Source organism: Vanacampus margaritifer, chromosome 2 (assembly GCF_051991255.1).
Source record: "Vanacampus margaritifer isolate UIUO_Vmar chromosome 2, RoL_Vmar_1.0, whole genome shotgun sequence".
Lineage (NCBI taxonomy): Eukaryota > Metazoa > Chordata > Actinopteri > Syngnathiformes > Syngnathidae > Vanacampus > Vanacampus margaritifer.
In genome coordinates, this window is record NC_135433.1 from 31,447,726 (window position 1) to 31,464,135 (window position 16,410).

A 16,410-nucleotide genomic window follows, 5' to 3' on the forward strand; every position below is an offset into this window, starting at 1 on the left:
GGGAGAGACATTAAACGCTCGGCGCCAAGACACAATCCAAATCAGTCTCCCTCTGTGCATTACTTTGCCTGCTTTAAAAGGCTGCTTTTTTGGCATGCAATTATATTGAACAATAGGCTAAAGCCAATGGAGGATGCAATCCGTTACCATGGAAATGATTATGATGGATTTGTGGATAGACAGAGCAGGTAATTGGAAAAAGATTGATGGGTAACTGGGTGGAAGAGAGTGATAGAAAAATGGAAGAGGAGGGGGATAAAATACTGAAGAGAAAGCACCACTACACCCTATCTTTCTGGGATTTTTTTTTTTTTACAATTATATGATTCATCTTCTTTCTCATCAAGTCAATTGGCAATCTGTCTTACTTTCACAGTCACTCCCTTTTCTTTCTTCCTTGCAACACTATACTTCCACCCTTTTCTCATTTTCTTCACTCACTATTGCAGTTCTAACATGAAAGAAAAAAGGGGGAGATAATAGTGTGTAATGCCTGTCATCACATCATGCTGTGCAGGGAGGGGTCCTATAAACATACCCATGTGTGAGGACCATGCACTGGCAAATAGACTCAGCCACATGTATTGCGACATGAACACATTTTGTGTCTTTTCTGATGTTTTGGGTCTACAGATTGCCAACAGATATATAGAGCATTGATATGTGGTTTTCTAACCCTGGAATAACAGTTTGTAACAGCATCATTGTGAAGCAACAGTTCTTTCAAATTGCTTCTGTTGTACAGCTAGCCAACAGGGTCATCAATTCAGAAGTGTGCTGGCAACATGTCCAATGGCAACACTGAACACAAAAATTCAGTAAAACATTTCTTGCTTCAGAAAGCTTATTTCGCACAAAATGGAAGGAAATTGAAAAGGCTTTGAACTATTTACTTTAAAGTATTTTTTCCGCCTCTTAAATGTGATTACTTTATTGTTCCCTTTGTCCTTGATGAAAGCGGACCATCTTTTTTGTGTGTGTCTGTTTTAAGCAAACAATACACTCATAGACATCAGCTTTGGCTGAAAGCTGATCACCACCTTCTGACCTGTTTTGAATCAAGTCATTCCCAAAGATTAGGGATGGGGGAGTACCAATGCCAGGTATCGGTTGCGGTCCAATCCTAGCCTTGTTTCAAGGTATCGAGTACTCACAAATGCTGCCGATACCAGTCACTGACGCCATCGTGTGGCCATTCACAGCACAAGTAACATCGTGCAACTTACTCATATGTATAATACAGAGTGCTACACTCACCTGTTGCCTTTTTTTTTTTTTTTTTACTTGTGTGAACCTATAGGTTGGGTTATGAATGGTATTTTTCCTTATTATGATTCTATTTTATCTTCACTCCATTGAATATGTTGTCTTATTTTCAATAGGTAAAGACAATCAGTAATATCGGTTGATATGATCTAGGCTCCAGCCCTACTTTCCAGCTTCATGCTTAACAAGTTTGAACCTGCATTATTTTCCATTTCACTTTAAGTTAAAGTTGAACAAAGGCTAACACTCAGGGAGTTGTCAGTTTAATATTGCACATTTGTTAATTTACTACTAATGAATCCTAAATTAGAGTGAGTTGTTTGTGTTTTATTTTGAACTTAAACTCTGTATTTCAGAGTGACTCTTCTGTCTTCTTTCATAAATAAAGTAAACCAAAGGTCTTTTTTTTAAATTACATTGGAGGAACACAATTTTTGTTGCGTTAGATCTGACAGCTGTTTTTAACAATTTTTTGAGTGTGGAATCTAAAACTGATCTCAGGTTGTTGATTTTTATCACGTCAAGTTTAAAGCTCTAAGATCAATGTAATTTTCTTTAAAAATATGAAATAACTGTGCTAGTATGTAAATAAAACACTAAAATGAAATAGTTTCAAGCTTTGAAAGCTAAAAAAAAAAATCATTAAATGAAATAGAACTTAAAACACTATGCTAATAAGTTGAATTTTGCTTATTTGGCGGATAGCTGTAGAGTAAAAAATTTGACTGCAATTTTAACCAGCAAAAGAATCGAATTGAACAGATTTTTTTTTAATTGTTTCCCAGTGTTATCTGTCATTAGTTTAATATTAGAGCTGGGCAGTATTACGGTAATGCAGTATCCCGCGGTGTCTAAGAATAGCAACAGTGTCACTTTCAATACAGTCATAAAAAAAAAAACAGCAGCACACCTAATATGATATTAAATAATTTCAAAGGGTGAGGACCCAAAGGCAGGAAGGCAAAGTAGGTTACGTATGATCCAAGAAAAAAGGTAATGTAATCAAAAACAAAGAGGCAACAACGCACTTAGGATCCAAAAACACAACATCAAACAAAGTACAAAACAAGATTCAAAGTAGGAAGAGCCGAATCGCTGTCTATGGCCGCCTGACCAGACCAGGCTTGCCAGGCTAAGTGATGGTAGCATGTCGAGAACCCTCTCCTGACTTACGGTGTCGTACTGGACGCTGTCGTTTCTGTTGCGTTGAATAGAACTTGCTAATGAAGGTAGTGTTTGTCGTATCCTCTCCTAGCTTGTAGCACATCACAACTTACTTGGCTGTTGCCATGGGTCGTAAGCTGCCTTGATGTTTTGTTTGCTAGCTATGGTATTGTTTGTCATACCCTCTGCTTGCTTATGATGGCACAAACGGTACGCCTTTGATTGCTTTGATTTGTTCCGTTGGTGAAGAGGCTGGTTGCCACCTCCTGTTCCACACGATGCCTGCAGCCAGTTAACCCGAGTGCTCTCCATGCGCATAAGTTTGTGGCTTCTACTCTTTTGCGCTGTTTGTTATGGAGGACGCCGCTCGCTGTAAGCACTGTGGCGACTCCTTGCCCGAAGAGGGCGCAACTGCTGCGGCAGTTCGTCCTCCTGAGGCCGCTGCTGCTGCTGACGTCGTGCCTCAATAGGTCGCAGATCGGTGGAGGCAATGCCCCCCAACCCCGTTGAGGGGGGCCAATCAAAGCGCAGGTCTGCTTCTCCTGCTGCCCCTGCCCATCGGAGTAAAAAATATCGGGCTGATTCTCAACTTGCCTTGCAGTTGATCCGTTTGGAGGTGACTGTGAGGGCAATGCAGGCTCAGTGGGGTGGTCAAACCCCTTCTGCTTCTGAGACTTCTGTCTGCTGCACCCCTCGAGTTGCCTTCCCAGGCTGACGATGATACCGATGATGCCATCTTCATTGCAGCCTCTGGAACGTGGAACGGGATTCTGACCCGGCGGGTGATGCGGCGCCTTTGAAAAGGACTGTTTCCACTGCCTTCTCTTCCTTCTGAGTTTGGTTCATCTTGAGTAGACTTGGTGCGGTCTCGAACGATTGTCAGCATTGCTTGTCACTCAGAGCCCTCATGTTTTTTTGCGCGTGAAGGTTCTGAGAGACAGTGTTCCGGTTCCTATCCTGTCTTATACATGAGGATCATGTCAGCCGAAACCATGGACTACGTGTTTAAAAAAAAAAAATAAATAAATAAAAATATTCGATTGCTGCCCCCTTTGGTTGCGACGGCTCTGTGTATTTTCTCGTTTTTGATGGATTCTTGTTTTTGATGGACTTGTGATTATGTGGAAGCTGGAGCTCTCCTTTCCCTCTTCCCTTGATTTTCGGCGCCTCGTTCTTGGTAAAATTTGACGAGAGGTTGACAGAATAAACCAAACCAAAAACTCAAGAGTATGATGCATATAAATGTATAGTTGTCTTTTCAATTTAATATACTATAACTATTTAAAACTAATAGTAGGCTATAATGTTTCTTGTAATTGTCACGTGACCACCCATAAGCTGGAGTGAGACCAGATAGCCAGTCATCAGTCGTGCGGCTTGTGACTCAAGTGCAGTGGTCCCCAACCCCAAAAAGTACAACTGCTGCAATTTGGCAGAATTTGGGCTTCAGGTCTGATGGCAGAAATGAGCAGATGTCGATGAGGTCATATGCAAAATCTGCATGAAGACGGTGATAGCGAGAGATGGAAATACTTCACATCTCCGGACTCGCATCACTCTTTATTCGCCGTTTTAGATTCAAGTGTGTCTCTGTGTTACAATTAGTTTTCATCATCTTTCCTTCCTACTGAAACTGTCACTTGTGTCCTCTCTCTCACTCTCGCTTTGTTGTTTACCATTATCCTGCTCCTTAGTCCGTTTTCTTTATCTATCTTATCCACCCCTTTTTTCACTGCCTTCTTTGTGTAATAACCCTCGTAAGTCTTCTTTCCTTCACTGACCATCCCTCAGTCTTTGCTGCCTTCACTGCTCACTTCTCTCTTCTTCACTCCACTGCGACCCTTCACCCTATATTTTTCTCTTCCTTTTCTCTTGTCTACTTTTCTCTTCTGGTAGCCTTTTCTTCTTCACTCTGGGTATCAGGGCTTTGTGGAGACTCTCAGCCCCCAGTGGGAACCCCAACAAGAGAAAGAGCTGCAACACAAATGCTGAGTGCTGTGAGGGAGGTGTGAGCTCACTTATTCAGAGGTGTCCACAAATAAGCCTGCAGGGGTATACCATGTAAATTGCAACCAAATGCTTAGGTGTTGACGTTGGCTGGGAAACTTCACTTCTTGGCGTATCTTGATACACACCCGTCGCCATAGGCGTGCCATAGGGGTCCGTGCCCGCCCACCAAGAGGATTGTGCCCCCCCAATTTGAGCCATGGATCTCTAAAAATAAACTTTTTTTGTTTTCTATTTTTCATAGTAGCTAATTTTATGTTTTAAAATACTAATGTTGAGTTGTTTATCACTAAGACATTGAAAATATTGTAACAAACTAAGTGTGTTGTGTGTTCCGGTGTTGCCCATTCTGTTTCGCACTCTTATGTCTGAGAGTCAGTAAACGCAAGGCAGGACTCGCGGTGGAGGGGTACATTACGTTTGTGTTGCCTGCTTGTGTTCATTGGTGCGACTGCTCGGCTCGCCGCTCGTGAATTGTTCTTGTTTTCTGCGTCTGCTACGGTCAGCAGTAGCCATAGTCGTTTGTTCAAGACAAATAAAAAGGGTGACATTCCCAAACAACATTTGCTGGCGGCATTCTTGCAAGACGTCACAATATGAAGAAATGGTGGTCTGCACAACCAGCAGGCAAGAGAGGAGGGACATACTACATATTACTACTATTTGTGTCGGCAACTTAAGAGCCACTTGGAAAAAAAAGCCACTGGAGCTACATATCGTTTGGGCATCTAAAATGAGGTTGGATTTTGCTTTCCTTTTTTCTTTTTAATTCTGCTGCAGACACCGTTTAAACAGGTGGCCCATTCGAAGCGATATGGCAGCACACCTGCCATATTGGATGTGGCAATTGTATTCACAATTAAATCTGCAAATAATTAGTAAGATTGAGTTAGAATGGGATAATATTTTAGTTTAGTTTATTTGGTTATAACAATCAATAAGTAAAAAAGAAATATACATATAAGAACAAAGACCAAAAGATGTAGACTGAAGCCAAAGCTTATACTGTCTACCCTTTTCACATGATAATACATCTAGGTAACAGACCTATCACAAGTTCATACACTCACATACTGCTGCATCTACACTTAAGTCCAACAATGTACAACATATACACATGCATATATTTACAATTTTTTAAAAATAATATTTTTTACTGACATACTGTACATATATTCGTCCATATTTTTGCATACATCTCTGTTTCACATTTGTTCTGGTTTTGTTTTCCTAAACATCGATGTTCCTCTCAGTTCATAATTGCTAACTCTGTGTTGAAAGAGCTTCTGAACACAGCAAGGGAGCATATTATTATTTATTTTAAACATGAATGAATATAATCAATATAATAATATAATCAAAGGTAATGGTTCTTTATTAATCCAATGAGTTGTGGCTTGATGATACATCTCCAAGGAGAAAGTGAACGAGGCATCTTTTCAAATAGCTTTACTTTGCCTTATCCAATATGGCTGCGGCATCAACGTACTACGAGGGCATTGCCATCTTCTGTATGTGTATGTACTGTAAATGCTGTCTATGATAATACTTGTTAGCGGGCGCCATTGAATGGATGGGTGCGTGGCAGTGCTACGTAAATTCAACCAAATATATGGAGCAAGTTAATGCTGTCTGTAGGGCAGTGTTTCTCAACCCTGGTCCTCCGGGCACACTATCCACTATCAGCCTGTTTTCCATGTCTCCCGATTCCAACACAGGTGAGGATCGTTATCAGGCTTCTCCAGAGCTTGCTGATGAGCTGCCATTGGAGTCAGCTGCGTTGGGAATAGGGAGACACGGATAGTGTGCCCCGAGAACCACGGTTGAGAAACACTTCTGTAGGGTTATGGCTGTTTTGGTGATCTCCCAAGTAAGTTGAGGTTGTGGGTCGTAACCGAAAAGAACAAGATCCTGGATACAAGCGGCCGAAATGAGTTTCCTCCGTAGGGTGTCCAGGCGCTCCCTGAGAGATAGGGTGCTCGATCATCCGGGAGGGGACTCGGCGTAGAACCACTGCTCCTCCATGTTGAAAGGAGCCAGTTGAGATGGCTCGGGCATCTGATTTGAATGCCCCGGGGGAGACAGAGGACGCGCTGGAGAGACTGTCTCTTGGCTGGCCTGGGAACGCCTTGGGATCCCGCCGGACGGGCTGGTTGAAGTGGCTGGGGAGAGGGAAGTCTGGGCTTCCCTGCTAAAGCTGCTGCCCCCGCGACCCGACCTCGAAGTGGCAGAAGATGGATGGATGGATAAACTAAGTGTAACATCTTTCTGGAAAAAGGCAGACTTTGTACTTTGTAGAATGTTTCATGGATGAGACCATTTAGTTTGTAACATTTCAAAATGGTAAACAAAAACAATAAAACCACGTATGTAAAAATGTAAAAACATTCTGTGGAAGAAATGCAACATGTTTTTTACACCTTTTGATGATTTTTATCAATATTTATGAAACAACCACATCTTTTGGGCACATTATCTGCAGATTTCCACCTTCTCCCTTCATCACATCATTGGATTTCTGATGCCAGAAGACAGTATTTAACTAATCAAAACCATGGAATGCATTTTCACTGGCTGTTTTGGTTGTTTTTAGGCCATGAAAAAAAAGTAGTACTTCTATTTACCAGACAATTGGCTCTAATGGAACACCCCTCCCCCTTACGAGTCCTATTAGTGCTTTTGGCATGTATGAGTGAAAATGATCTGCATAGGTAGTAGGTTTGACATGTCGATTTGTTGTGTTCTGTAAGTATCCCTCCACCATCCAACATAAAATGATAGTAAATAGTAATAGTAGAAATGATAAAATTCTCAAAATAATAATTGAAATGGAAACATTCATCACAGACATGATTAAGCGAGAGTGGAGTAAAAATACCAGTTTTTGTTCATTCAGCAGCTGTCCAGGTTCAACAGATGGATCAAACATGCCTGTCAGAAAACATTCCACAGCAATTGCGTCCTCCAATCAAAACCATGACGTCCCTGTGCATCTCTTGGATGAACTTTGATGTAGTTGACCATCTACACACATTTTTTTTATTGATATCAGTTATACCTATAATAATTTGCTTCCAAACTGTTGCTACAATAAGACCAAAAGGTATGTCAGTGTTATAGGTAATACTTAAACACCATTAACTGCTGTAAAAAATACCACCAGAGGCTATTACAGCAGCCATTGAAGCATCAACAGAAATTTATCCAGGTACGATGTGAACCATTTCCGTGATGTAATCTGTTGGATGAAATTCTTAGCTCTACTATAAGCAGGGTTGGGAGGGTTACTTTTAAAATGTATTCCATTACAGTTATCTGCTAAAATAAAAAATTGAGTTAGTAAGTAAGTTTTCGAACTGTTACTGAAAGCAACCACATCTCACAGTTTAGAGAGACAGACATTGGATTGCAGTGGACCACCATGGTCCCAACTAAATGACCTGGACTTTGCTGATGACATTGCTCTATTGTCAGACATACTCAGCAGATGTAATGGAAGACCATTCGAATGGCAATCACATCCCCGTCACGCTCTCTCTCACTCTCTCTCTCTCCTAGGACAGCCATGAGCTCTCTGCTCACTCTGTCTCGCCTCCCCCACCCTAGCCAGGCTGCTGGCCGACACACAGCCAAACAAATTAAACAATACACTCTCACAAGTAAAGAAAGTCAGAAAAGAGTGGTGTAGAAAAGCGTCACTTTGTCTCTCGCGCTCTCTCTGTCCCTCTTCTTCTCCCCCACCCTCGTCAGCTACAACCAAACAAGACACTCATGTAAAAAAGTAAAGTCAGATATCAGAAAAGACTGAGGAAAGGCAATATTAAAGAAAGGTATGGAGCTGACGCGCCAAATGCGCCCAAACTCAAATGTATACATAGTATTCACTGACGTCACGGGATCGCGAGCCCGCCCTTCATGGTGGGGCAACTTTCCAGTAAAGTCAGCTTTGCTTCTATTGAGTTTACACCGAATGTTATTTTGGTATTGATGAATGTCACCCCCAGCTTCCTCTAACGTTACTGGAATAAGCAAGGCGTATGCAGAAGATTTAGCCTAACACTCTTTGCAGCGGTACACGTTGAAACGTTTGGTTAGTGCAATCGATTGGATTACAAACATTTGCCGATACTGCCCGCACCGGACGGCTTGAAAACGTATGCTCTAAGGTAGGGTGGATCTCAAAACACGGACATTCTTGCGTCTTCTCTACTGTCGGATTTTATTGGTTAATATGTGCATTTATCAATTGTGAATTTGAGGTGATGAATCTCAGGTTATTTTTAAACCAAGTAGCTAGTGCCCCCAAACGCCCTAGCTACTAGCGCTAGCATGTTACAACAAAAACAACAACCACAACATTGTTGATTCATCACTTATTTTCGTACACTTTAACAACAATTTCAACTTTTGGGCTGCTGGAAAAGGAAAATAAGGGACCTTAAGGAGGGTATTTGGAGAGATCTCAAAATCAAACATCTTGACCAAAAATCCATTTTTAGCGAGAGCTAGCCATGGCTAGCGGCTCACATATATCACAATCGCATTATGGTAAAAGCATTTTTACCATCTTACAATGACATTTACCTTAATCAAAATGGTCAGCGACTCAGAACACACTTTGGTAGACTTTGTCGGTTGGAAATCTTTTCGATTAATCTTTGTAATTCCGGACACTTCTTTGCTGTTCCCATTCGACATTTCATGAACCGGCACACAATGTGGGGCAAATGACGGCATGTGAATACTATCTAAAAGTTTCACTTCACATCGTTGTTCACCCAATTTTGCACCCGTGAACGACACACGTGTGCACCATTGTGAAGCGGTTTGTGAATATCAGGACATAATGAACAAATGAATGAATCAAAACAACTTGTAGTAAGCAATAGAGCGCTCCTCAGCATTTGGTTGCGTTGTCTTGATGGTCGTCTGCCCCACGAAAGGCCTGCTGGGTTGATAGGTGGGGGTCGGTGACGTCATGTGAATACTATGTATAGCCCTGAAGTGCATGTGCCTGGAGAAGACAGAGTAAGCAATACAAAGTGCAACACAAAAACAAACAAAATAATATGTAAATAATGGTCCAATAGCATGTTTGGCTGGTCATTTTTCTACTAGTAATTTAATGTTGTGGTATTTGGGAACAGTAGGTTTTATGTTGAGGAGAATAAACCCCATGCTGCTCCATTAGATAGAAGAGATAAATAGCAGGGCTTGATCTGCTTTTTGGTATTTAAAAAAAATAATGTACTAATTACATTGAAAACATATATAGAAATGACTAGTTTTTAAAAGTGACTGAAACTAACTTTTGCATTTTGTACCCAATTTTCTAAACCCTGCCCTTGCTAAGAAAGTCAAAGTGTGATTGCAGTTCATTATTTGAGCTCTCAAAAAATAGCAAACTTGTCTTGTACATTGCCTTATTATCTCCTTATTTAGGCTTTATGTTTAGAGAATATGACAGGTGGTCAAATCAATTTCTTTAGCACTCTTGACTTTATGTTTTCATAATTGTTCAGATAAACTGATTGTGATCTAGTAAGTTATTTAAATTTTTGATCATATACAAAATAACTATTGACATTGGTTCGAATGTTTAATCTATTTTAGATACATTAATACATATGAAATATACATATTAATTAAAACACTGTAAACTAAAGTGGGCCAGTTTGAGCCATGAAACTCCAGGACTGAAAATGAGTCCCAGTCTGGCCTTGACTGACAGTAAATAAATAAAATAAAAACCAAGGTCATGTGCATTAACAGCGCAATCAATTATTTCGTTGTGCTAAATAAAGCGAGACACACAAAAGCAATCTTTCACATACTTGGGAAATATATATAATATGCATCAGCAGGCAACGACATCAGTACAAGAATTGGTTAAGCGATATCAGCGTTCTTCACTCGAGTCTAAACCCAGTCTGGTAGCTCAAAATGATCTCCCAAGCCACAAAACCTTACTTTGCTTTGCAAGCTATATTCTGACGATATTTGTGCGTTAACAAATATCGTCAGAATACAGCTTGCAACGTTAACAAATTCCCGAGAATCCATCATTTTGTTTGGGGGCGGAATATGTGGCTATGTTGAAACCAGGAAGCACCAGGGCCATGGGAAACAAATATACCTAACAGACGAATGGACACTCCAATTAATTAATTCTTCTAAATTGTGGACCGGTCTCGTAGAAAAACGGGAAAAACAACAATACAGTGTCATAATCAGCCCCACCAGGCATCTGTCCAGTGTGCCCGATGGTCAATCCACCCCGATCACAAGTAATATTTGGAAGGTAGCCAGTTGCCAGATAGCTAGCAGCTACCAGGAGAAGCCAAAGTATTAGTCTTCATCTTCATTCAGTGCTCCATCTTGTCAAACATCACAAACAGATTTAACTCAGATAGTTAACACCCGTAATAGAAAATCCAAATCAACATCATTTGCCAACAAAAAGCGGTCTACTTATCAAAACAGGACATAGGAATATAGTGAAATAAAACCAGTAGACCAATCATCATCTACATTGCTAGTGATTATGACTGACTGTCGTAGCAATGAAACGCACAGTAAGAAATGTTGATGTTGAAGAAGCCCTCCCATACTTGTTGACGCCATGTATGATGAACATGACTTTTTAAAGTCGTCCGCAAGAGCCATGTGTAGCTCCGCTACACATCTGGCTAACATTACTTTTGGTCATGCTGGCAGGAGGTGGCAAGTCTCTTTTGACACATTTACAGTGTTAAAAAAAATCCATTAAATGTTGAACTTCAAATTGTACATGATGTTTGGTTGTTTCTGCGTACTTCAGCTTTCACCCCCAATCCCAAAATATGAAACACAAAATGTGTTTATTGTTTTTTTTTTATCGTCTATCTCTGTCTATTTTTCAGGGGCTTTGTCGAGAGTGTACCCCATAAATTGTGTTATGTTATGACAAATGTTGAGCTGTTTAAAAAAATGACTTATTAGATCAACTTCTCATCAAGTGTGTACCAAAAACGTGACCTGTGCATTTTACAATCCAGAACAACAATTCAGAAAATCCAGCCTTAAATGCTGTCATCCAATGGTTTCACTCTCATCATCATCTCAACCACTCCCTCCACGTTCATTGCCCTAAGCCATCATCTCACCCTCAGTAACCTCCTTTCTATCTCACTATTGCACTCCATCATCCACACCCAATGCCCTCCATTTAATATCCAGTTAATGCAACTAGTCATTACATAGTCCTTGACTGTAGAATGTGTGTGCATGTGTGCGGCACAGAAAGGAGGAGACGTGTGATCTATAGGTTCCAGATCTCTGCCTTCATTAAAGGGTAGAACTGTATGCAACTCGAGAATCCTCATACTCTTACTATATTTACTAAAACTTGATGTACGAATGACCGTGTCACTGTTTGGTACTATAGCACTAATGGTACAGTACTCTTATATCACATAAAGACTCTCTGCACTTTTTGGGTTACATCCTAAATCAGGGTTGGGCAATTAATGTTGTAAAATGGTCACATGAGAAACTGGAACACTTGCCGACGGCCAAGCCAACATGACCTCAACTTTGCCTATATTGTTTTTAATGTATTTAGAAAAAGCATATTGTATTGTTTCAGTACATGGTAACATTTATAGATATGGTATGCATTGTTATTATACAAATTGTTAAACAGAATCCTAAGCGGTTATTTAAATAACATCTTTACACTTTTAAGAACTATAACATTACTTTGTGCAACAATCGCCAACTCCTATTTGCCGTTCTTTGTCAGGACTCCCAAATACATAGATAAGGGATAAGTATAATATAATTGACAGTGATGTATAATCTTTTATGACGAGTAAAATAAATTGACTTTTCCCTTGCGCGGACGCGGGTAACCGGGACCCCACTCTAAAGGTGGGGCTCGTTGGCGAGCGCCTGGTGGCCGGGCCTGCACCCATGCGACCTGGACGGGCACAGCCCGAAGAGGAAACGTGTGTCCCCCTTCCCATGGGCTCACCACCGGTAGGAGGGGCCAAAGGGGTCGGATGCATAGTGGGCTAGGCAACCTTGGCGATCCGATCCCCGGCTACAGAAGCTAGCTCTTGGGACATGAAATGTCACCTCTCTGGCGGGGAAGGAGCCCGAGGTGGTGTGTAAGGCAGAGAAATTCCGACTACATATAGTCGGACTCTCCTCCACACACGGTTTGGCCTCTGGTACCAATCCTCTCAAGAGGAGTTGGACTCTCTTCCACTCTGGAGTTGCCCACGGTGAGAGGCGCAGAGCCGGTGTGGGCATACTTATTGTCCCCCGGCTTGGCGCCTGTACGTTGGAGTTTACCCCGGTGGACGAGAGGGTAGCCTCCCTCCTCCTTCGGGTGGGGCGACGGGTCCTGACTGTTGTTTGCGCATATGCACCAAACAGCAGCTCAGAGTACCCACCCTTTTTGGAGTCCCTGGAGGGTGTGCTGGAGAGCGCTCCCCCTGGGGACTCGCTCGTTCTGTTGGGGGATTTCAACGCTTACGTGGGCAATGACAGTGAGACCTGGAGGGGTGTGATTGGGAGGAACAGCCTCCCCGATCGGAACCTGGTGTTCTGCTATTGGACTTCTGTGCTCGTCATGGATTGGCTATAATGAACACCATGTTCAAACATAGGAGTGTCCATATGTGCACTTGGCACCAGGACACCCTAGGCCGCAGTTCGATGATCGACTTTGTAGTCGTGTCATCGGACTTACTGCCACATGTTTTGGACACTCGGGTGAAGAGAGGGGCGGAGATGTCAACTGATCATCACCTAAGTGTGTGTTGGCTCCGATGGCGGTTGAAGATGCCGGTCAGACCCAAATTTATTGTGAGGGTTTGCTGGGAACGTCAGAAAGAGTTTCAACGCCCACCTCCGGCAGAACTTCTCCCTTGTTCCGGGGGAAGTGGGGGACATTGAGTCCGAGTGGGCCATGTTTCGCGCCTCTATTGTTGAGGCGGCCGATCGGAGCTGTGGCCGTAAGGTAGCCGGTGCCTGTCGTGGCGTCAATCCTTGAACCCGCTGGTGGACACCAGCGTTAAGGGATGCCGTCAAGCAGGAGTCCTATCGGGCCTTTTTGGCCTGTGGGACTCTAAAGGCAGCTGACAGGTACTGGCTAGCCAAGCAGAATGCTTCGGTGGTCGCTGAGGCAAAAACTCGGATATGGGAGGAGTTCGGTGAGGCCCCGGCCGTTGACCGTTGTCAGAGTTTGGTCCGCATTGCCGACAGTAAGCCGGATTCGTTCCCAGTGAGGGTTGGACTCCGCCAAGGCTGCCCTTTATCACCGATTCTGTTCATAACTTTTATGGACAGAATTTCTAGGCGCAGCCGAAGCGTTGAGGGGGTCCGGTTTGGTGGCCTCAGTATTGCATCTCTGCATTTTGCAGATGATGTAGTGCTGTTGGCTTCATCAAGCCGCGATCTCCAACTCACACTGGAGTGGTTCACAGCCGAGTGTGAAGCGGTTGGAATAAGGATCAGCACCTCCAAATCTGAGACCATGGTCCTCAGTCGGAAAAGGGTGGCGTGCTCTTTCCGGGTCGGGGATGAGGTCCTGCCCCAAATGGAGGAGTTCAAGTATCTTGGCGTCTTGTTCACGAGTGAGGGCAGGATGGAGCGGGAGATCGACAGGCGGATCGGTGCAGCGTCTGCAGTGATGCAGACTCTGTACTGGTCTGTTGTGGTGAAGAAGGAGCTGAGCTAAATGGCGAAGCTCTCGATTTACCGGTCGATCTATGTTCCCACTCTCACCTATGGTCACGAGCTATGGGTCGTGACCGAAAGAACAAGATCCACAATACAAGCGGCCGAAATGAGTTTCATCCGCAGGGTGTCCGGGCTCTCCCTTAGAGATAGGGTGAGAAACTTGGTCATCCGGGAGGGACTCAGGGTCGAGCCGCTACTCCTCCGCATTGAGAGGAGCCAGTTGAGGTGGCTCGGGCATCTGGTTCGGATGCCTCCTGGACGCCTCCCTGGAGAGGTGTTCCGGGAATGTACCACCGGCGGGAGGCCCCGGGAACGACCCAGGACACGCTGGAGAGCCTATGTCTCTCGGCTGGCCTGGGAACGCCTTGGGATCCCGTCAGAAGAGCTGGTCGAAGTGGCTGGGGATAGGGAAGTCTGGGCTTCCCTCCTGCTGCCCCCGCAACCCGATCCCGGATAAGCGATAGCAAATGGATGGTGATGTATAATAATAAAGTGATGACTTTAATTACACCAAATGCGGACAGTAAATGAAACTGTATATTTGCGGAGAATATTGCAGTGCCAACTATTCCAACATGCAAGAAATAAGAATAACAATAGGACCTCTGTTGTCGTTTTTGCTAGTCTTTTTTTGTGTGTGTGGAAAATATGAATAAGCGGTTTGGAAAATGGATGGATGTACTATGGGGGTCGGGAAGTTGCTAAATAAAGCGAAAACATCACAAAGTTGGCAACACTGTACTGACACATGGATGTAGCTCTCGTTCACAATCTCACTTCCACACGTGTGTACATAAAGCACAACTTCAAAATAAAAGTCTACCAGGTTCCACTATATCTGGAATTTTAAGTATAAGTAACGTATGAAAAAATCTGAACCAAACTGGTGTTTCTCACAGTCATCTTGTGATTTTGATTAATTCTGAGAAGCTGGCCTTAACTTTTTTGGGGGGTAAGTGTTGAGGGATGTACAGCAGCAATAGATTTAAGCCATTGTCAGGGAATTTTGAAGCAACTTAGCCATTCAATAACAGCAATTCCATTTTCATGTCTGCTTTTGCAAGAGTGGATAGGCAAACAACCTAGCATCACATCCAAAGATTAATGTAATACAGTATCTTACCCCAAACCATCCAAGTACCTCATTATCGTGCAGGGTAAACCCATATGTATACAGTAATTGAATCGTTATAATATATAGATAAGGTCCTTGTGTGTATGAATGTTTGCTCATCTGGATTCTATATTTGTACATGTATACATTATTTCTCTTATTCTAGGTATTAAAATGAAATGAAGTGTGAAATAAGCTCCTCAGTCTCTGTGGTGATGGCAGCAAAAAAACAAAACAAAGTCCCTTGTCAACACATCACACGTTTACCATTTATCACTTCGGCTTTACAGCTTATCTCGTTACGCATCAGCAAGACTGGGTATATATATATATATATATATATACTGTACTATAGCTGAAGGTAAAGCCACACGAAAACATAAGGTGGGAATAGCATTCATTCTAAATGAATGTTTGATTCAGGAAGCAAAAAGAAAATACAAACAATGATGAACAATGTCATTCCTCAAAAGAATTTGTATGGCCAGCCGTTTGATCATTAATGTCCATGACTTACAATGCTTTTTGTCCTCACTAGTAGGACAACCTTAGCATACTAGTGGGACAAATGCATGTTACAAAGAGAGGCAAAATTGTGAAGCAAATTATCTGGTGTCACACGTACTAACCGTGTTTCTGTTTGATTAAATAGTGTGATCTGTTTGGTCAAGTATTACTGCTGCTGTCAGAATGCTGGTATGAACAAAACCGGTCATCGGAGGCTAATTTTATGCAAGTGTATTCAGTTTCTTACTACACCACTAGACACGAGTTGCCAACTAAAATGTTTACTTTTGAATTATTTGAATGATATCACACATGCACATATGCGCACAAACACAAAATAGCCATTGATTACACCAACAGATTTGGTAGAGATATAATTAAAATACTTTATGGTAGACACATGTAATCCATATGCATTTATAATTGCAATTTCAAGCATGTTCATTGTGCAATGGATTACATTTTTAATCCTAACCCTGCCCCCAAGTGCCGGCCCTTCAACCCAACAGTGGATCTCCATTAGCTGAAACCTCCGGAGGAACATCATGACCTCACCTTGCCCCAAGGCCCTGCTCCAGTTTTCATTTATTTGCAGTGGCCAGACAGAGCCACTTGCCAGTGTT

The 16,410-nt window shown here is 42.5% G+C and overlaps 1 long non-coding RNA gene across 1 annotated transcript; it reads left to right on the forward strand.

Moving 5' to 3' along the window:
* Positions 1–2,203: 2,203 nt before the first annotated feature.
* On the forward strand, positions 2,204–3,655 carry LOC144044025 (uncharacterized). Its single transcript, XR_013291187.1, has 2 exons — positions 2,204–2,961; positions 3,032–3,655. It is a non-coding gene; the product is annotated as an uncharacterized LOC144044025 (long non-coding RNA).
* The last annotated feature ends 12,755 nt before the right edge of the window (positions 3,656–16,410 follow it).